The sequence below is a fragment of the Theropithecus gelada genome, chromosome 4 (assembly GCF_003255815.1).
Source record: "Theropithecus gelada isolate Dixy chromosome 4, Tgel_1.0, whole genome shotgun sequence".
Classification (NCBI taxonomy): domain Eukaryota; kingdom Metazoa; phylum Chordata; class Mammalia; order Primates; family Cercopithecidae; genus Theropithecus; species Theropithecus gelada.
Genome location: NC_037671.1, coordinates 32,982,897 through 32,999,323, shown reverse-complemented (window position 1 = coordinate 32,999,323; position 16,427 = coordinate 32,982,897). Strand labels below are relative to the sequence as shown.

The following is a 16,427-nucleotide window of genomic DNA, read 5'->3' as shown; positions in this document are numbered from 1 at the left end:
TCTATGACAAACTCACAACCAGTATCATACTGAATGGGCAAAAGCTGAAAACATTCCCTTTTAACACCAGCACAAGACAAGGATGCCCTCTCTCACCAGTCCTACTCAACACAGTATTGGAAGTTCTGGTCAGGGCAATCAGGTAAGAGAAAGAAAGGATATTCAAACAGGAAGAGAGGAAGTCAAATTGTCTTTGCTTGCAAATCACATGATCCCATATCTAGAAAACCCCATTGTTTCAGCTGAAAAGCTTCTTAAGCTGATAAGCAACTTCAGTAAACTCTCAGGATACAAAATCAATGTGCAGAAGTCACAAGCATTCCTATACAACAATAGACAAGCAGAGAGTCAAATAGTGAATAAACTTCTATTCACAATTACTACAAACAGAATAAGAGGCCTAGGAATACAGATAACAAAGGAATTGAAGAATCTCTTCAAGGAGATCTACAAATTGCTGCTCAAGTAAATCAGAGAGGACACAAACAAATGGAAAAACACTCCATGCTCATGGATAGAAAGAATCAATATCGTGAAAATGGTCATATTGCTCAAAATAATTTATAGATTCAATGCTATTCTCATTAAACTACCATTGGTATTTTTCACAGAATTAGAAGGAATGATTTTAAAATTCATATAGAACCAAAAAGAGCTTTATGGTCAAGACGATCTTAAGCAAAAAGAACAAAGCTGGAGGCATCCTGCTACTTGACCTCAAACTATACTACAAGGCTACGGTAACCAAAACAGCATGGTACTGGTACAAAAACAGATGCATAGACCACTGGAATAGAATAGAGAACTCAGAAATAAGGCCACACATCTACAACTATGAGACTTCAGTGACCGCATACAATAAAGAATACAATCTATACAAAAATAGTTTAGAAAATGTAATTTTCACAGTTACCACATCATAGTATTGAAAATGTCTAGTTTTCAACTTCAAAAAACATGAGTTATGCATGTATGAAAGTATGACTCATTCACAGGAAAAACAATGGAAAGAAATTGTTCCTGAAGAAGAATGGACTGACTTACTAGACAAAGACTTTGAATCAACTGTCTTAAACATAGTCAAAGAGCTAAAGGAAACCATGGACAAATAACTAAAGAAAATCAGGAGAACTACATTTCACTAAATAGCAGAAATCAATAAATAATTGTGAAAAGGAAGCAAATGGAAATCGAGAGCTGAAAGGTACAGGAAGTAAAATGGAAAATTCACTGGAGGGCTTCAAGAGCAGATTTTAGTTTGCAGAATGAAGAATCAGTAAACTCAAACATGGGCCAATTGAAATTGCCCATTTGAGGAGCAGAAGGGAAAAAGTGTGAAGAAAAATGAACAGAAGAGATCTGAGAGACAACATCAAGTATATGCATTTTGGGAGTCCCCAAAAGAGAGAAGGAAGAAGAGGGAAGAAAGAGTATTTAAAGAAATAATGACCCCGAACTTTGGAAATTTTATTAAAAACATGAATCTGGGTATCCAACACACTGAAACATTTAAAGTAGCAGCAATTCAAAGATGTCCACACTGAGAGACATTATAATGAAACTGTCAAAAGTCAAAGACAAACAGAGTATCTTGAAAACAACAAGATAAGGGACTCATCAAGTACAAGGATCCTCCATAAGATTAACCACCAAATCTTCTTCAGAAACTATGGAGTTCAGAAGACATTGGCATGACAAATTTAAAGTTCAGAAACAAAAAAAACAATGTGTCTCAACTGACAGTTGCATATTTGGCAAAACTCTGTCAGAAATAATGGAGAAATTCAGACACGCACAGGTAAATAAAAACGGATGGCATTTGTCTCTGGTAAACCTATTCTACAATTAATGCTAAAAGGAATGCTTCACACTGAAATAAAAGGACGTTAGATAGCAACTTGAAGCCATATGAAGCAAAGAAGTACACAGCTAAAAGTAACTTCATAGGTAAATAGAAAAGCAAGTATTTTTTGGGAGGTGATAATTTGTAACTCCTCTTTTGTTTTTCTCTATTTAATTTAATATAAAATGCCCATCAACTGATGAATGGATAAACAACATGTAATCTGTTCTGCAATGGAATATTATTTGACCATAAAAGGAATAATTACTGATACATACTACAACTTAGATGAATCTTGAAAGCATGTCAAATGAAAGAAGCCCATCACAAAAGGCCATATATTGTATGATTCCATTAATAAAATATTCAGAAGAAGTAAATCTAGAGAGACAGAAACTGGGTTAATGGTGCCAGGGGCTGGTGGCAGGGGAGAGTGGAAGGTAACTGCTTAACAGGTACAGAGTTTCCTTCTAGGGTGGTGAAAATGCTCTGGAACTTGATAGTGATGATGGCTGCATAATGTTGTGCACCTACTACATGTTACTGCATTGTACACTTAAATGGTTACAATGGCAAATTTTGTGTTCATGTGTATTTTATCACAACTGAAAAGAGGCTGGCAAATATATTCCAAGTTTGCTTGGGAATCTGCCCATATCTTTTCCCCTCACGATTTCATCTCCTATTCAGAGCTCACCCTTGCTCTTCTGCAAGTAGAAAGCTTCCTTTTCAGAACACGGTCCAAGATCAGCCAGGTCCAAACCCCAAAATGACTTTCTCTCTTAGATCCAAATGCTCAGATGCAACTCTGGGGCTAACTTCAGGGGAAGTCAGGAGATTACCCAAATAAGATGATTCACTGGGAGAAAGAATGTTTGACTTTAATGTTAGGGAAGTTATGTTTGCATTTCTAAAAGGGATCCTGCTTACCAGTGAATATATGGTTTTTGTCTGTGCAGGATGGAGTTCTCAGCAGAGGAATGAAAGACAGCCCTAGGAATATGATACACCTCGTGAGTAGCTGACTGACCCACACATCTGCCACTCCCAGCTGAAGGAAGCAGCTAGACTCTACCCTTCGCCCATCCTTCAGTTGTATTCCGCTGGACATGGACCCTCTACAAGTGTGGACATTCCTGGATCTCAGTTGCTCTTCCTGCTGTTGAGGAGTCTCCACTGCTGTGGCTCATGCCTAGGTGGGCTCTGCAGGAGGCTGAATGTCTCCCAGTTCTCAAGGCTGACATTCAGTGAACCCAGAAAAAGCCGCGAAGTTCACAGGGGCTCACATTTTCATCTATGAAATGGAAGAATCCATCTCCCTCTTTCAGGTGTAGTGGTAATTATATATATACAGACACATACATTTATACATGAACACATACATGACAATCAGTAATCTGTATACTGATGGTGTTCTTAGTGTTGCCTTTATTGTTCAGCCTAACTCTGTAACCAAAAATTGGATCATGGATTGTGAAGGAAGAACTCATTTCTTTTCTCTGGTGGAGCACTCAGTAGGCATTTCTGCCCTTTGGGTTCAAATGAGAAAGTAGCTTTAGCTTGAGGCAGAAAGAAGATTGTGATTATTATTATTATTATCATTATTATTATTATTATTAATATTATAGAGATAAGGTCTTGATATGTTGCCCAGGCTGGAGTGCAGTGGTTATTCACAGCTGTGATCATAGTGTCCTACATTCTTGAACTTCTGGGCTCTGTTAATGTTCCTGCCTCAGCCTCCTGAGTAGCTGGGACTACAGGTGCATGCCACCATGTCTGGCCTCATTTCATTGTTATTTTACTTCAAATGTTTTATTTTAAATGTTAAAATATATGTTTTTATATTGGAAAAGTGAAACCCTATTTGATCACAGCAGACTTTAAAATGCACAGACAGAAACATCACCTAGGCCTTTCTTTAAAAAATCACTGCTATTATATTGTTGAACCTCTGTAGACTGAAGTGCAAATGGTGGTCCCTGGAGCTGTCTTGTGCAGTGGTGCTCATTTTCATTTTGTTATTTTCTGCATATATATATTTATATATGCTGTCATTTTACAAAGTTGCATTCATATGTTATGGGTTATCTTGGATGTTGCTTTTTGAATGTATTATTATACAAGTAGTTTTCCATGTTATAAACTTTGCATAAAGTTTATACACTTTCACAAGTCACATCCCACTTCAGATAAGATGTAACCCAACTTCTTTTGGATCCATCTGCTTTCATTTTGTCTTGTTGTAAATAATGTTTTGACAAGCATCTTTATATAAAGAGATTCTTCTATGTTTAGAATTTTAGAAAATTCATAAGCTACTCAAATGATAAATATTAAGACACAGACTTTTAAACATTTTAAATTATTTTCATCACATTGTCACATTGCCTCTCTAAATCATCTTACTGACATATTCCACCACACCTTTCAGGACATGCTAGGACTCAAGGCTATTTATGGATCTGGAATCACAGAGGGGTGTTGGGGGTAAATGTTGAGTGGAATCACAGGGTCTTGAGGGCAACTGCCTCAAAGAAGACCATTTATTATCTTTTCGTTAGGGAAAACTGGATTAACTTCGCCAAGTGTGGCTGAATGTAACTGGCAAATAATTTTCAGAGGAATTTAGGAGTTCAGTGTCTTTAGTTTCATCAAGATCTGCCCAGATGTCCCCATTCTGATTTTCAGGATCCCATTTATTCCCAATCAATGACTTCACTTAAATAACAGATATTCTTTGAGTTTGGGATTTGTTTTGTGTTGCAATTTAGCCACCCACAGAATGAGATTCTGTGTTTATTTTTCAGAAAGTTCAGCCCTGCAGCTACAGGAGATTAGGATTTCATTCAAAGGAAACAGAAACTTTTAGGTGACTTATGTGGCTCATGAGCTAGAAGTTTGCAGCCCTGAGTTCATCTTTTTTCCCCCATTTTGTCCAGCACAATTGGCAAAAATCAGCCAATCACCTTATACTTGCTAGTTTAACAAAGTCTTCGAAGGCGTCAAATACATGGTCACCCAGATCTTATAAGTATTTGATTAGGTCTATCCAGTGGTGATATTCTGAGTATTCACACTCTCTGTACTACTGGAAATAGAGTCATTTGTGCCTTTAAATCCAAATAGGTTAGAGAAACAATTCAAGAAATCCCCCCACCAAATTCAGTGAACTCATTCTTAAAATTCTGTTCCAGTGTCCCTGTGCCCCAGCAAGCTGGGCTGGTCATGGTCTGAGGCCTGGTGGGTCAAGGACAGCTGGCTCAGCCGGGGTGCACTGTGCCTTGGTGGGTCTGCAGCCCACAATGGTGCTGGGTTTATGGGCACCAAGCCCATTTGGGAGTTGCACACACTGAGTTGGGCTCCAGTGGCCCCCAGGCTTCTAAGGGACACTCTCCTCCTGCTAGTGCCAAGCTAAGCTGTGGGGAGCAGCATGCCTGTTCACGCTGCCTGACAAACTGCAGCCCCAGCCCCTGCCACAGACACCCTGGCCTGTACCCTAGTGCTTTTCATGGCTGTGGACATTCAGGCGCTACTTCAGATCCCCTAGGACTGGGAGCAGCCTGTCTGGGGGAGACCAACAGGATGTCTATGGAAGGCTGCTTCATGCTACAAGGGCAGAGTTAAGTCTTTGGTACAGAGACTGGTTGGCAAAGTTGAAAATGTTGCCCCAGGCCCTTTTGGGGATTATTTACCAGCCCCTGGTTTGAGTGTTGTCTGGCAGGACCCCAGGCTCTGGGAGCCGATCCTCCCTCACTCAAGGCCTGCTGCAGCCTCCCGCTGAGGTCTTGAAACCAGCAGGAGCAGTTGTTCTTTGGCATCAGGGACACCGCAGGGCTGAGTTGCTCCGTGCCTGGAGGTGGTCCCATGGGGCCCGCTGTCTGGGTCAAGGATGGTGCAGAGCTGGTGTCCTCAAAATGCATCCTGGTAGAGTCCCAGCAGCTGCAGGTGCTGACTGCCTCTCAAGAGGACCCTGGGGGCCTGCAGCTGCAGCGACTCACTCAGCAGGAGTGGTGCCACTCAGTGTGCACATGACAGATGGTCCATCCTCAGGAGATGACAAAGACGGGGAGGACAAGGCTGAAGACACAGGTGCATAATCTCCTACTCACCTCATCTGGCACATTAGAAACCTGTCCTCGGCTCATGCACAAATCCACCTTTGGTGGCCACAGGCTCCAGCTTACTACAAAGGCCATGTGTCCTCCATGTAACCAACACACCCCAGCTTCTTCCCACCTTCAGTCATCTCACTGTATGTGACATGGTGCCAGCACTGAGGGCCTGAGCCCTTGAGCAGACTGTCTCAGCTCAAATTCCAGCTCCACTACTTACTGCTGTGTGACCTTGACCAAGTCACTTAACCTCTCTGTGCTTCATGAGCTTCCATTGTCAATCTGTGTGTTCACATATGCCAAGTACCCAGAAACATGCCTGGCACATGGCAGCACTCACCACAGAAGTGGTAGCTGCGATTATTGCCTTATTAAAACAGTGGAGATGTCACCCATCAGGGTTAGAGACAATTTGGGAAATCCTGACCTGCTTCTGGTTTCAGGTGGCGAATCCTGTAGGACCAGCACGCACACGGCTGCCTCACTGCAGCTGGCACAGGGCGCTGCCAGCCCAGAGCAACTAGGAGCTCAGAGCACTCTGGGGTCCGAAGTCCAAGCTGCTGGGGCTCAACTGTGGCGTCCGTCATAGAGTGTGGACCCCATCCTATGGAGTCTCCCAGGCTCAGAGTCTTCCCTCAACTCCGGAAATGCAAATCCAACACGCACCTCACGGAGAGGTTCTGAAGGTTGAAGAGGAGACACGAGAAAAGTGCCTGGTGGACACCAGGGATGCCAGTGTGGCTGGGGGGACAGTTTCCGGCAGTTGTAGGATTATAGTCCTTGTTCCTTGCAGCTGTCGGGTGGAGGTGAAGTGGAACTGCTCTCAGTTCCTGGAGCCCACCAGCATCCTTTGCCATGTGGCCCCTCCACTTTCAAAGCTCGCAGTGGAGGAAGCCCCTCACATGGAATCTCCCACACAGCGTGAATCTCTTTGCTGAGGAAGAAACAAGTTGTTTTAAGACTTCACCTGATTAGGACAGTCCAAGCCAGGATAATCATGGCCTTAAAGTCAACTGATTTGGGACCTTCCTTATATCTGCAGAACCCTTCACAGTAGCACCTACAGTAGTGTTGATTGACTAACTGGGGGAAGGTGAATAACCAGGGGTGGTCATGTGGAGGCCATCACTGAATCATCCTCGCATAGCCAGGATCTTCCTTTTGTGTTTCATTGGGTCACAGTAGGAAACTGAAGTTCAAATAAATAGATTGCTGTGAATGTTAATAAAATACATCCTATTGATACATGGAAATACTGAAATCTTAAAACCAAATAACAGTGAATATCTTTTAGTCAATTTAGAGTAAATAAAAATTAAAGTGTAGTAATTCTTTCTCTCTTTTGAAGGTCTTTTGGTTGTCTATTGCTGTGTAATAAATAACGTAAAGTTTGACAGCCCAAAACAACAAATACTTATCATCTCCCACAGTTTCCAGTGGTCAGGAATCTGGGAGAGATTTCCTTGAGTGCTTCTGGCTCAGGGCCTCTCACAAAGTTTATTGGGGGACACACCTTTCATAGAAAATGGGGAGGGAGTCAGAGAACCCTGATAAAAGTGGCAGGCCCAGATGCAAGGCTGACTGCAGTGCTGGACAAAAGGAGAGAAGGTTTGTTGGACGCATCCTAGACCACAGGCAATCTAAGGAGAATTGAGCAAGGCCATGGAGGAGTCCTCCGGCCACAGATGTCCAATAGAGGAGTGCCCTGTTGCCCAGGATTGGCCTGCCTTAGTGTCCGTGCTATTACCTGTCAGTGGCTGGGAACACCCTATGAGAAGCAGGGCCTCTGCACCAATGCTGCTGAGGATGTCAGAGCACAAGAGCGAGGCCTTGGGAAATTACCTGGGAGAGTGGCTCAAACCTTCCTCCTGAGGGGTCTGGGTCTTTGGAAATCAAACTCTCTCAGACTGGGTTGTTGGACGATTCTGTTCACATTTGCAATGGGACAAGGGGAACAAGGAGGCCCCCAAGTGAATCTGTGAGTTCCACACAAACTCCTCCTGCTCCATATTGTGTGACAGCAGCCCTGCCTCGTCCTGGGGATCCGGGTCTGTCACCTCTGCCTGGAGAGGAGAGGGGTGCTCTTCTCCTCTGCTTCTCTCTGGGCCCGTATTGTCCAGACTTCCCTGGAAGCAACCGCAATGTGTAGCTCAATGGGCTCTTGTTTGTCCCCTTGTCCGAGTGCCTCCCTGTGGAAAACCAGGACCTCCCATACTACAAAGCCCAGATTTGGGAGATGAGAAGTGTAAATTCCACAGTGGGTGAATATAAGGGATGGGACATGGAGCCACGCCCTCTTCCATCCCTTGGTTTCTGAACCCAAGTTTCTTCCTACTGAGAATACAGCACCGTAGTGATGTCTCTGATTCAATAAATGCACTGTGTCCTGAAAGATGGCACCCATTCCTCAGTGTTTCCTCCAAGCTGGTTCTGAGTTGTGTCTGTTGAAGGCCTGTCCATGGTTCTGTGTGGCCTGCAGCCCCTGCATGGTGCAGATGGTGATANCCTGGAATACTGCACTCGCTTCCTACTGTTTTCCCCTCTGCCTCCCTCGTCCCTCACCTCTCAGTTCTGTTCTCAGCACAGCAGTCGGAGATCGTTTTAAAAGAGAAGTTATATCATGGCCCTCTTCTTCTCAAAACTGTCCTCTGACTCTTCATCCCACTCAGAGCAAAGGTCAAATCCGACCCCATTTCCCTCAAGCCCACCTGCTCTGGCCACACCTCTGACCTCACCTCAGTTTCTCTCTGTCCAGCCCTCCTGGCCTCCTCGCTCTTCTGGGAACACAGACGCCTTCCTGCTATAGTGCATTTGGACTGGAGGATCCTCTGCCTGGAAAGAACTTCCCCAGACATCCTCATGTCCCTCAAATCCTTCCTCAAGTCACCTTTGCAACAAGGGACACACTGACTACCCAGCACAACAGCCACATTCCCTGTCCCCACTGCCCACATCCTGGATCACCTGCCTCACAGCACTTACCACCTTCTAGCACTTTCCTTCCTTACTCTGGTTATAGTGTATCTATCGTCTGCCTCTTCCCACTGGAACATGTGCTACAAAAGGCCAGAGATTTTTCTGATTTTACTTCGATGATGTTCCTCAGATGCAGAACAATTCTGTCCTATGTTTGGACAATGACAAAGGTCAGTTGAATGAATGATCACTGTAGAGCACCTCCCTATTCTAAAGGCAGTATCTTTATTAACATAGACTTAGGCAAATGCTGTTTTGTGGCAGCTACAGCACGAGGTCCCCTCACACTGAGATAGAGGCCGCCTATGTTTTTCTCAGCAGTGCTGCTTCTGTGCCCTCCCTCCCCCATCCCTCTTTCTACAGCAACGATCCCCGCACCCCCCACCCCAGCACACTGCAACTCACAACCAGGTTCGTAGGCGAACTGGTAATACCCGCGGAGGAGGCTCCCATCAGGTCCCAGGTCGCAGCCCTACATCCTCTGGAGGATGTGAGACCCTGGCCCCGCCCCCGCGGTCAGCCCCGCCCACCGAGCCCCGCCCCGCCCCGACCAACCCGCCAGGATTTTGTCCTCAAGTGAAAATGTAACCGGGTAAAGGAGCCTGGGGCTCTCTCCGGTAGAGGGTCTGGGCGGGTCCCGCGGCCTCGGGGCGGATCTCGGACCCGGAGACTCGGGGAGACCTGGGTCGTCCGTGGGGGATGGGGAGGGGTCGTGACCTGCGCCCCGGGCCGGGGCCACTCACCGGCCTCGCTCTGGTTGTAGTAGCCGCGCAGGATCCCCAGGTCCGCTCGGTCAGTCTGTGCGTTGGCCTTGGCGATCCGTGTCTGCTCTTCCCAATACTCCGGCCCCTCCTGCTCCATCCACGGCGCCCGCGGCTCCTCTCTCGGACTCTCGGCGTCGCTGTCGAACCGCACGAACTGCGTGTCGTCCACGTAGCCCACGGAGATGAAGCGGGGCTCCCCGCGGCCGGGCCGGGACACGGTGGTGTAGAAATACCTCATGGAGTGCGAGCCTGGGGGCGAGGAGAGGCTGAGACCCGCCCGACCCTCCTCCCCGCGCGGCTCCCCGGGCCGTGCGCCCCAGCCTGCGGTCCCCTCGCTCCTCCCCGCAGAGGCCGTTTCCCTCCCGACCTCGCACTCACCGGCCCGGGTCTCGGTCAGGGCCAGGATCCCCGAGAGCAGCAGGAGGAGGGTTCGGAGCGCCACGACCCGCATCTCGGCGTCTGAGGAGACTCTGATCCCGGGTGGGTGCATGAGGACTTTAGAACTGAGACCGCGGCGACGCTGATTGGCTTCTCTAAACATCCGACACCCAATGAGAGTGGGAACTGGGACACGTCACGAGTATCCTGGAGGAAGGACCCGACACTGTTGGGAGAAGAAGTGAAACTAGGGGAGTGGAGAATCCCCAACTCTGCGCCTCCCCAGTGCAGACAAGGCTCTCGGAGCCTGAGACCCTGAGAGCCACGCCCGGGACCTGGGACTTCGTCCTGATCCCTCTTCTCCTACACCAAGCCTCCTTGTCACACTGTCTGCCTGAGTCCTGGACAAGGATCTGTCTGTGGAAACCAGGGAGAGACCCCCCAGGCCGCGCCCAGCCCCTTCCCCTTCACTGCTCGTCCTGGAATCCCCGTCCCTGAACTGGACTCCCTGCCTCCGACTCCTACCTCTCCCCTTGGACCTTTGTACAGGGAAACTCACCACCGGGAACTTCATGCCGGAGTGAGCTCGCCCTGGGAATGGAGGTGTAGAGACAGAGGTTTTCTCGCTAAACCTGGTGAAGTTTTGTCTGAAGGCACCACATAGAGATTCTCATAGAGACGAAGTTTCCTTTTTGTTTATTAATACAGTAGGTAGCACAATATTGGTAATCCCTGAATGATTAGAAATCCAATTTGTAAAAGACCTGTGTCAAAACAGCGTTACAAAGCTCCTAAGTTTTACTTTCCCAGACTATGGATCTGTGACTGTGGGTTGTTGCATTTAAAATTACGTTCATTCCCTAGCCGGAGTTTCCCTGTGTGAGTCCAGAACGTCTCCTGAATACAAAGAAGCAGAGTTTGTTACTGTCTATTGCAACCAGGAGCCTGTAGTCATCACCTCAAAGTTGCGAGTGCTCCATGCAGTCCCAATGCTCTTCACCGACGCTCAAGCACTGCCTATTTTCGTGAACTCAGCACATCCAAGCAGTGTGCATATTTTATCTGGACACTTGGTATTTTTGTAACTCTTTTTTTTTTTTTAATTGTAAGGAGCCAACTAGTTTTTAGGAAGTCCAACAAAATGTATTGAATATCGAATGCAAAGAACCCGCTGCTAGGCTCTTCCACTGCTTTAGAATTCTTTCCTCTCTCCTTTTCCTCACCTCCTGCTTCTCCAGCCCTTCTCTCTGCCCCTCTCATCCCTCACACGCCCCCCCTCCCCTTAGTCCCCGCTACCCTGTCACTCCTGAATTGTGGCACTAACACTGTCCCTCACCTCCTGCCCATGTCTGTTCTCCTCACAGTGCTCAGCGTCCTGCTAATGTGAGCAAGGTCCTGTCCTTTCTTCACTTAACAATGGTTGGATTTTGGTCTACCATTTTGCTATATGCTTTCAATTTGTCTCGTGTCTTTTTTTTTCTGTTCCTCCTTTGCTACTTTCTTATGTGTCAAATAAACAGTTTTTAGTTTATGGTTTTAATTCTCCTAGTGGCTTTTGGCTATATTTCTTTACACTAGCTTTTTATTGTTGTAAGAATGGAAACCCGATTCCTTGACTTTTCACAGTGAAGTTCAGATTCTATTAAACTACATCGGGCAAAATAAAGGATACTTGTAACAGTGTAGTTTCATTTAACCTACATTATGCTATTATTGTTTTATATATTACATCAATCTAATTATAAACTCAATGATACAGTGTAATACTTTTTGTTTTAGACAAGCAGCCATATGTCTTCAGGAAATTAACAAAATGAATGTGAATGTGACATGTGTATGTGCATCATTCCTGTTGTTAATTGTTCCTTTCTGTGTATCTGGGTCACCATCTAGTATCATTTCCCTTCAGCCTGAAGAACTTCCTTTCAAATTACATGTAGTACAGGACTCCTAGGAAATGAATTTTATGGTTTTGATAATCTAAAAATGTCTTTATTTTTGCCTCCCTCCCCCCCCTTTTTTTTTTTTTGCTTATTAGGGCATTTATGTGTAATAAAATTCACCAGTTTTAGCTGCGCTTTTTGGTGAATTTTGGTAATTATTTATAGTTGTGTAACTACCACACTGCTCAGCAGAGGAACACCGAATGCAGAGAACCCCCTGCTAGGCTCCTCCACTGCTTTGGAGTCCTTTCCCCTGCTCCTTGTCCTCACCTCCTGCTTCCCCAGCCCTTCCCTCTGCCCTCATCCCTCACACCCTCCGAGAATGAGATAGGTTCGGCAGGAAGGGTTTTTGTTTGTTTGTTTGTTTGTTTTCTATGAATGAATGTAACTTTTTATTAAGATAGAGTTGTTTTATTAAAGAAATAGATGAAAATGGTTAAGTAAAATCAAATGGTTCTAAAAGTCTTACGGTGAAAGCACCAGTCCTGCCATTTGTTCTTTCCAGAGACAAGCACTTTTCATTCTCTCAGTTTTTCCTTCTGGTAGTTGCCTTCATGGATTTTTTCCAAATTATTATTTTTTCAGTTTTTCAAGTGGGTGCATATATTAATACATGTAATATTTAAAAGCCTCTTCAGCTTATAATACATTCTAACAGTTCCCTGCCCCGTCACTCCTAATCTTTCAAAGCAATGACTTTTAACTCTTTTCTCAATGTCTTCTTTCTCCTCACATAACTACTTAGTCATTTCTTGATTATTTTATACACTTTATAGTGATTTCTTGAATGACAGATGAGGATTTAGCTCTTACACCATCACTATCTTTACTTTTCCTCCCATATTGTCCCAAAGTAGTTACCACAGTTAGGAGCTAAGCAGTCACCACATCATTATGACTATGTACATATTGCTCATTGTTGAGAAAAACAGAGTATTGTGCTCTCACTTCCTATCCTGTACTTCCTTCTGCCCTAGAATTAATGATTTCCTAACACCTTTCCCCCTTGTTTTTTTCACTTTTGCTTTATCTTCAATGAACTTCTTTCCAAATGCCCCAAATCTGGCAATACCCTATTATTATTTTTAAGAGAAGGGAATCTCACTATGGTGGCCAGGCTGGTCTGGAACTCTTGGACTCAAGCGAACCTCTTACTTTTAGGCTCCTGAGTAGCTGGGACTGCAGACATGAGGCATTCTACCCAGCTAACCTATTAATACTTTTACTTTTACTGTGTTTTTTTTTTTTTTTTTTTTTTTGCTCGTTTGTTTGTTTTTTGTTTTTAAGCCAGCTCCATAGCTGGAATATGTCCTGTGTTGGATCCTATTTGCTAGATCCATGTCATTCTCTGGTTTGTCTCCTCCTTCATTTTGCTGGAGTATTTTTTCCAATAGCTTCCCAAGAAAGGGTCCATGGAGGTAACCCCTGATTCTTTGCTTGTCAAAAAATGTATTATTTCACCTTCACCCTTGATTATTTGGCTGAATATAGATTTATCCATTGAAAATAACTTTCTTTCTAGAATTCTGAAGACATGCTTGCATTGTTTTCAGCTTCTTTTTCGAGGCAGGGTCTCTTCTGTCACCCAGGCTGGAGTGCAGTGGCGCAATCACAACTCCCTACAGCCGTGACCGCGCGGGCTCAGTTCATCCACCTCAGCCCCTGAGCAGATGGGACTACAGGTGGGTGCCACAGTGCCCAGCTAACTTTTGTATTTTGTGTAGAGATGGGGCTTCACCATCTTGCCCAAACTGGTCTCAAGGGATCTGCCTGTCTCTGCCTCCCAAAATGCTGAGCTAATGTGTTACAGGTGTGAGCCACTGTGCCTGGCCAGTTTTTCTTTTATTCTCTCTCTTCTTCCTTCATTTCTTGAAGGCATCTCAAACTCAATAGGCCCAAAACCAAAGTCAAACTCCATCAGAATATCCTGCTACTTCCAACCTTAAAATATATCTTAAATCACAGTTTCTTATTACATGCAATCTTCTGGTTCAAACTACCATCATCCCTCACTTAAACTTAGAATTGGTTTTCCTGCTTCTGTATTTTTTTAAATCATAAAATATTTCAAATAAACCATGTGTGGCTTTATACTTTTTGCTACACAAAAAGAATAAAGATCTGCAAGGTGCGGTGGCTCACGCCTGTAATCCCAGCACTTTGGGAGGTCGAGGTTGGCGTATCACTTGAGGTCAGGAGTTCGAGACCAGCCTGACCAACATGGTGAAACTTGGTCTCCACCAAAAACACAAAATTAGCTGGGTGTCATGGTGCGCGCCTGTAGTCCCAGCTACTTGGGAGCCTGAGGCAGGAGAATCGCTTGAACCTGGGAAGTCAGAGGTTGCAGTGAGCTGTGGTCACGCCATTGCACTCCATCTGGGTAACAAGAGTGAAACTCTGCCAAAAAAAAAAAAAAAGATATGGAGGTTATATATTTAAACAAGGAATTGCTTTAAGTGTTGGCATCCACTGTTCTTGTGCATGCCAGCAGCTTCTTACTGCAAACACCTGGGACTTGCTATAGGGCAGCTGGAGCACGTTCCACCCACACACAGGACAGGGAGCTGACAACCAAGGAGTGGAGGATCAATACTCCAGCTTTCTCCCCTCCGTTTCCCTGTATCTCAGCAGTATGGAGCTTGTTACCAGTGAGAACCTGCTCACTGACTTTACACTGGTTTTCTTGCCTTCTCAGTTCCATTTCTCCATATCTCAATTGATGCTTTCTGGTAAGACCTAGCAAATAAACTGCTTTCACTGAAATTTCAGTCTTGGAACCTACTCTGGGTTCCCCAAAAGACCGAAATATATTAATTTTCCCATCACTGAACTTCCAGGTTGCTTTCAATTTTTCACTGTTACAAACAAGGCTGCAACATTTGTCTATAAACCTCTAGATACACACGTAGGAAGATTTCCGTATTTCCCACTAGTGAAACTGCTCAGTTGGAAGGTATGTGCATCTTCATCTTTAATAAATACTACCGACATTTGAAAAGCCCAACAATGTCAAGGACTGGCCAGAGTGCCACATGCGATGGGTGTGGAATGGCAGCTCACTGTAGCAGGCGTGGGGACTCAGTTAGGGTCTTGGAGAGGCACTTAGTTATAGCAAGAATGTTTCATAAATGGTTTCTGATATATTCAAGATTAGTGAGGGATAAAAACACGTTGCTTAGAAATAATTATACATATATCCAAAGTCAACAAAAGTCTGTTTCTTCTCATGTGAAAATACATAATTTTTTTCAGAGGGAGGGGAAACAAAATAAACCAGAAAATCCCTTCATATTAATCATTCTTCTCATATACTTCAAATTTGAACTTAATGTCTTTCTTTCTCCTCCTGGACATCAGAGAGAACACCTGGGTATTCTGGCAGAAGTTTATATTTTTCCAAATCAATTTCTGGAGAAAATGTGTCACTTTCGTCACTTTCAAAGTCCCGCATGATCCTTGTCACAAATAGTTTAAGGTGGCCTGGGTGATTCATGGCTTCCTTATAAACAGAACTGCCACCAACTGTCCAAATAATCTCTACTTTATTTGCTGATTCTGGTTGTTCAGTAAGTTTTAAGGTATCATCCAGACTTCTGGCAAGAGAATGAGCTCCTTGTGGAGGCTCCTTGAGTTATCTGCTGAGAACTAAATTAATTCTATCCTTTAAAGACCGATTCTTCTAAGGAACGGAGAACCAGATCTTCCTACACGTAACACCAGATTCTGTTTACCTTCTCCTGAAGAGTCTGTGTCATTCTCTGGAAATACCTAAATTCATTCCTGAGCGGCGGCCAGGGCAGGTGCCCGTTCTTGCCAATGCCCATGTTCTTGGACACAGCGACGATGCAGTTTAGCAAACGAACCATGACAGCAGCGGTGAGCACCTCCGAGCCCGCTCGCTACACCAGAACGCGCAGCCGAGATTGGCTGGAAGGTTTTTACTTTGAACCTGGAGGATGAGCAATGACATCCCTCTCTCCACCTTAAAGCTCTTCCTGAACATTTACCTCCTGAGAGCAGGGGCAGCGCAGCAGCGCCCCCCTGGTGGTCCATGCGCTTCCTTTTGCAGATCACTCACAGCCCTAAGACCCTCCTCTCCTTTCCATGCACCTGGGATTTCTTCACTGGACACCAGGCTGAGTCAAGTTTCTTGTAAAGCAAAAGAAGCGCACAGGGCTTGCTCATGGAGTCCATGCACCAAGTGGCCGTGGTGGCTGCGATGGACACTGCATGGGCACAGCAATTGAGTCGCCACTCATCAAGGCTGACCTGGCAGCTGCCACTGCTGAGGGCCCAGCCAACCAAAAGCAGCTGTTTTTTTTTGGACGGAGAAATAAAACAGAGAATGTTAATTAAGAATAAAATAACATTATGATAGATAAATATGCCACTAAAGATATAGTAGCAG

At 44.9% G+C, this 16,427-nt stretch overlaps 2 pseudogenes across 1 annotated transcript in view; both read right to left on the bottom strand.

The window, feature by feature from the left end:
* Positions 1-10,164, bottom strand: part of LOC112622418 — a 42,915-nt pseudogene extending 32,751 nt beyond the window's left edge. The window contains exons 1-2 of the transcript XR_003118985.1: positions 10,077-10,164; positions 9,678-9,947 (exon numbers count right to left, since the gene is read on the bottom strand). The product of XR_003118985.1 is annotated as an HLA class I histocompatibility antigen, B-67 alpha chain-like (transcript). The remainder of the gene's footprint in view (positions 1-9,677; positions 9,948-10,076) is intronic.
* A 5,146-nt stretch (positions 10,165-15,310) lies between these two features.
* Positions 15,311-15,885, bottom strand: LOC112622420 (annotated as a pseudogene).
* Between the last annotated feature and the right edge of the window lie 542 nt (positions 15,886-16,427).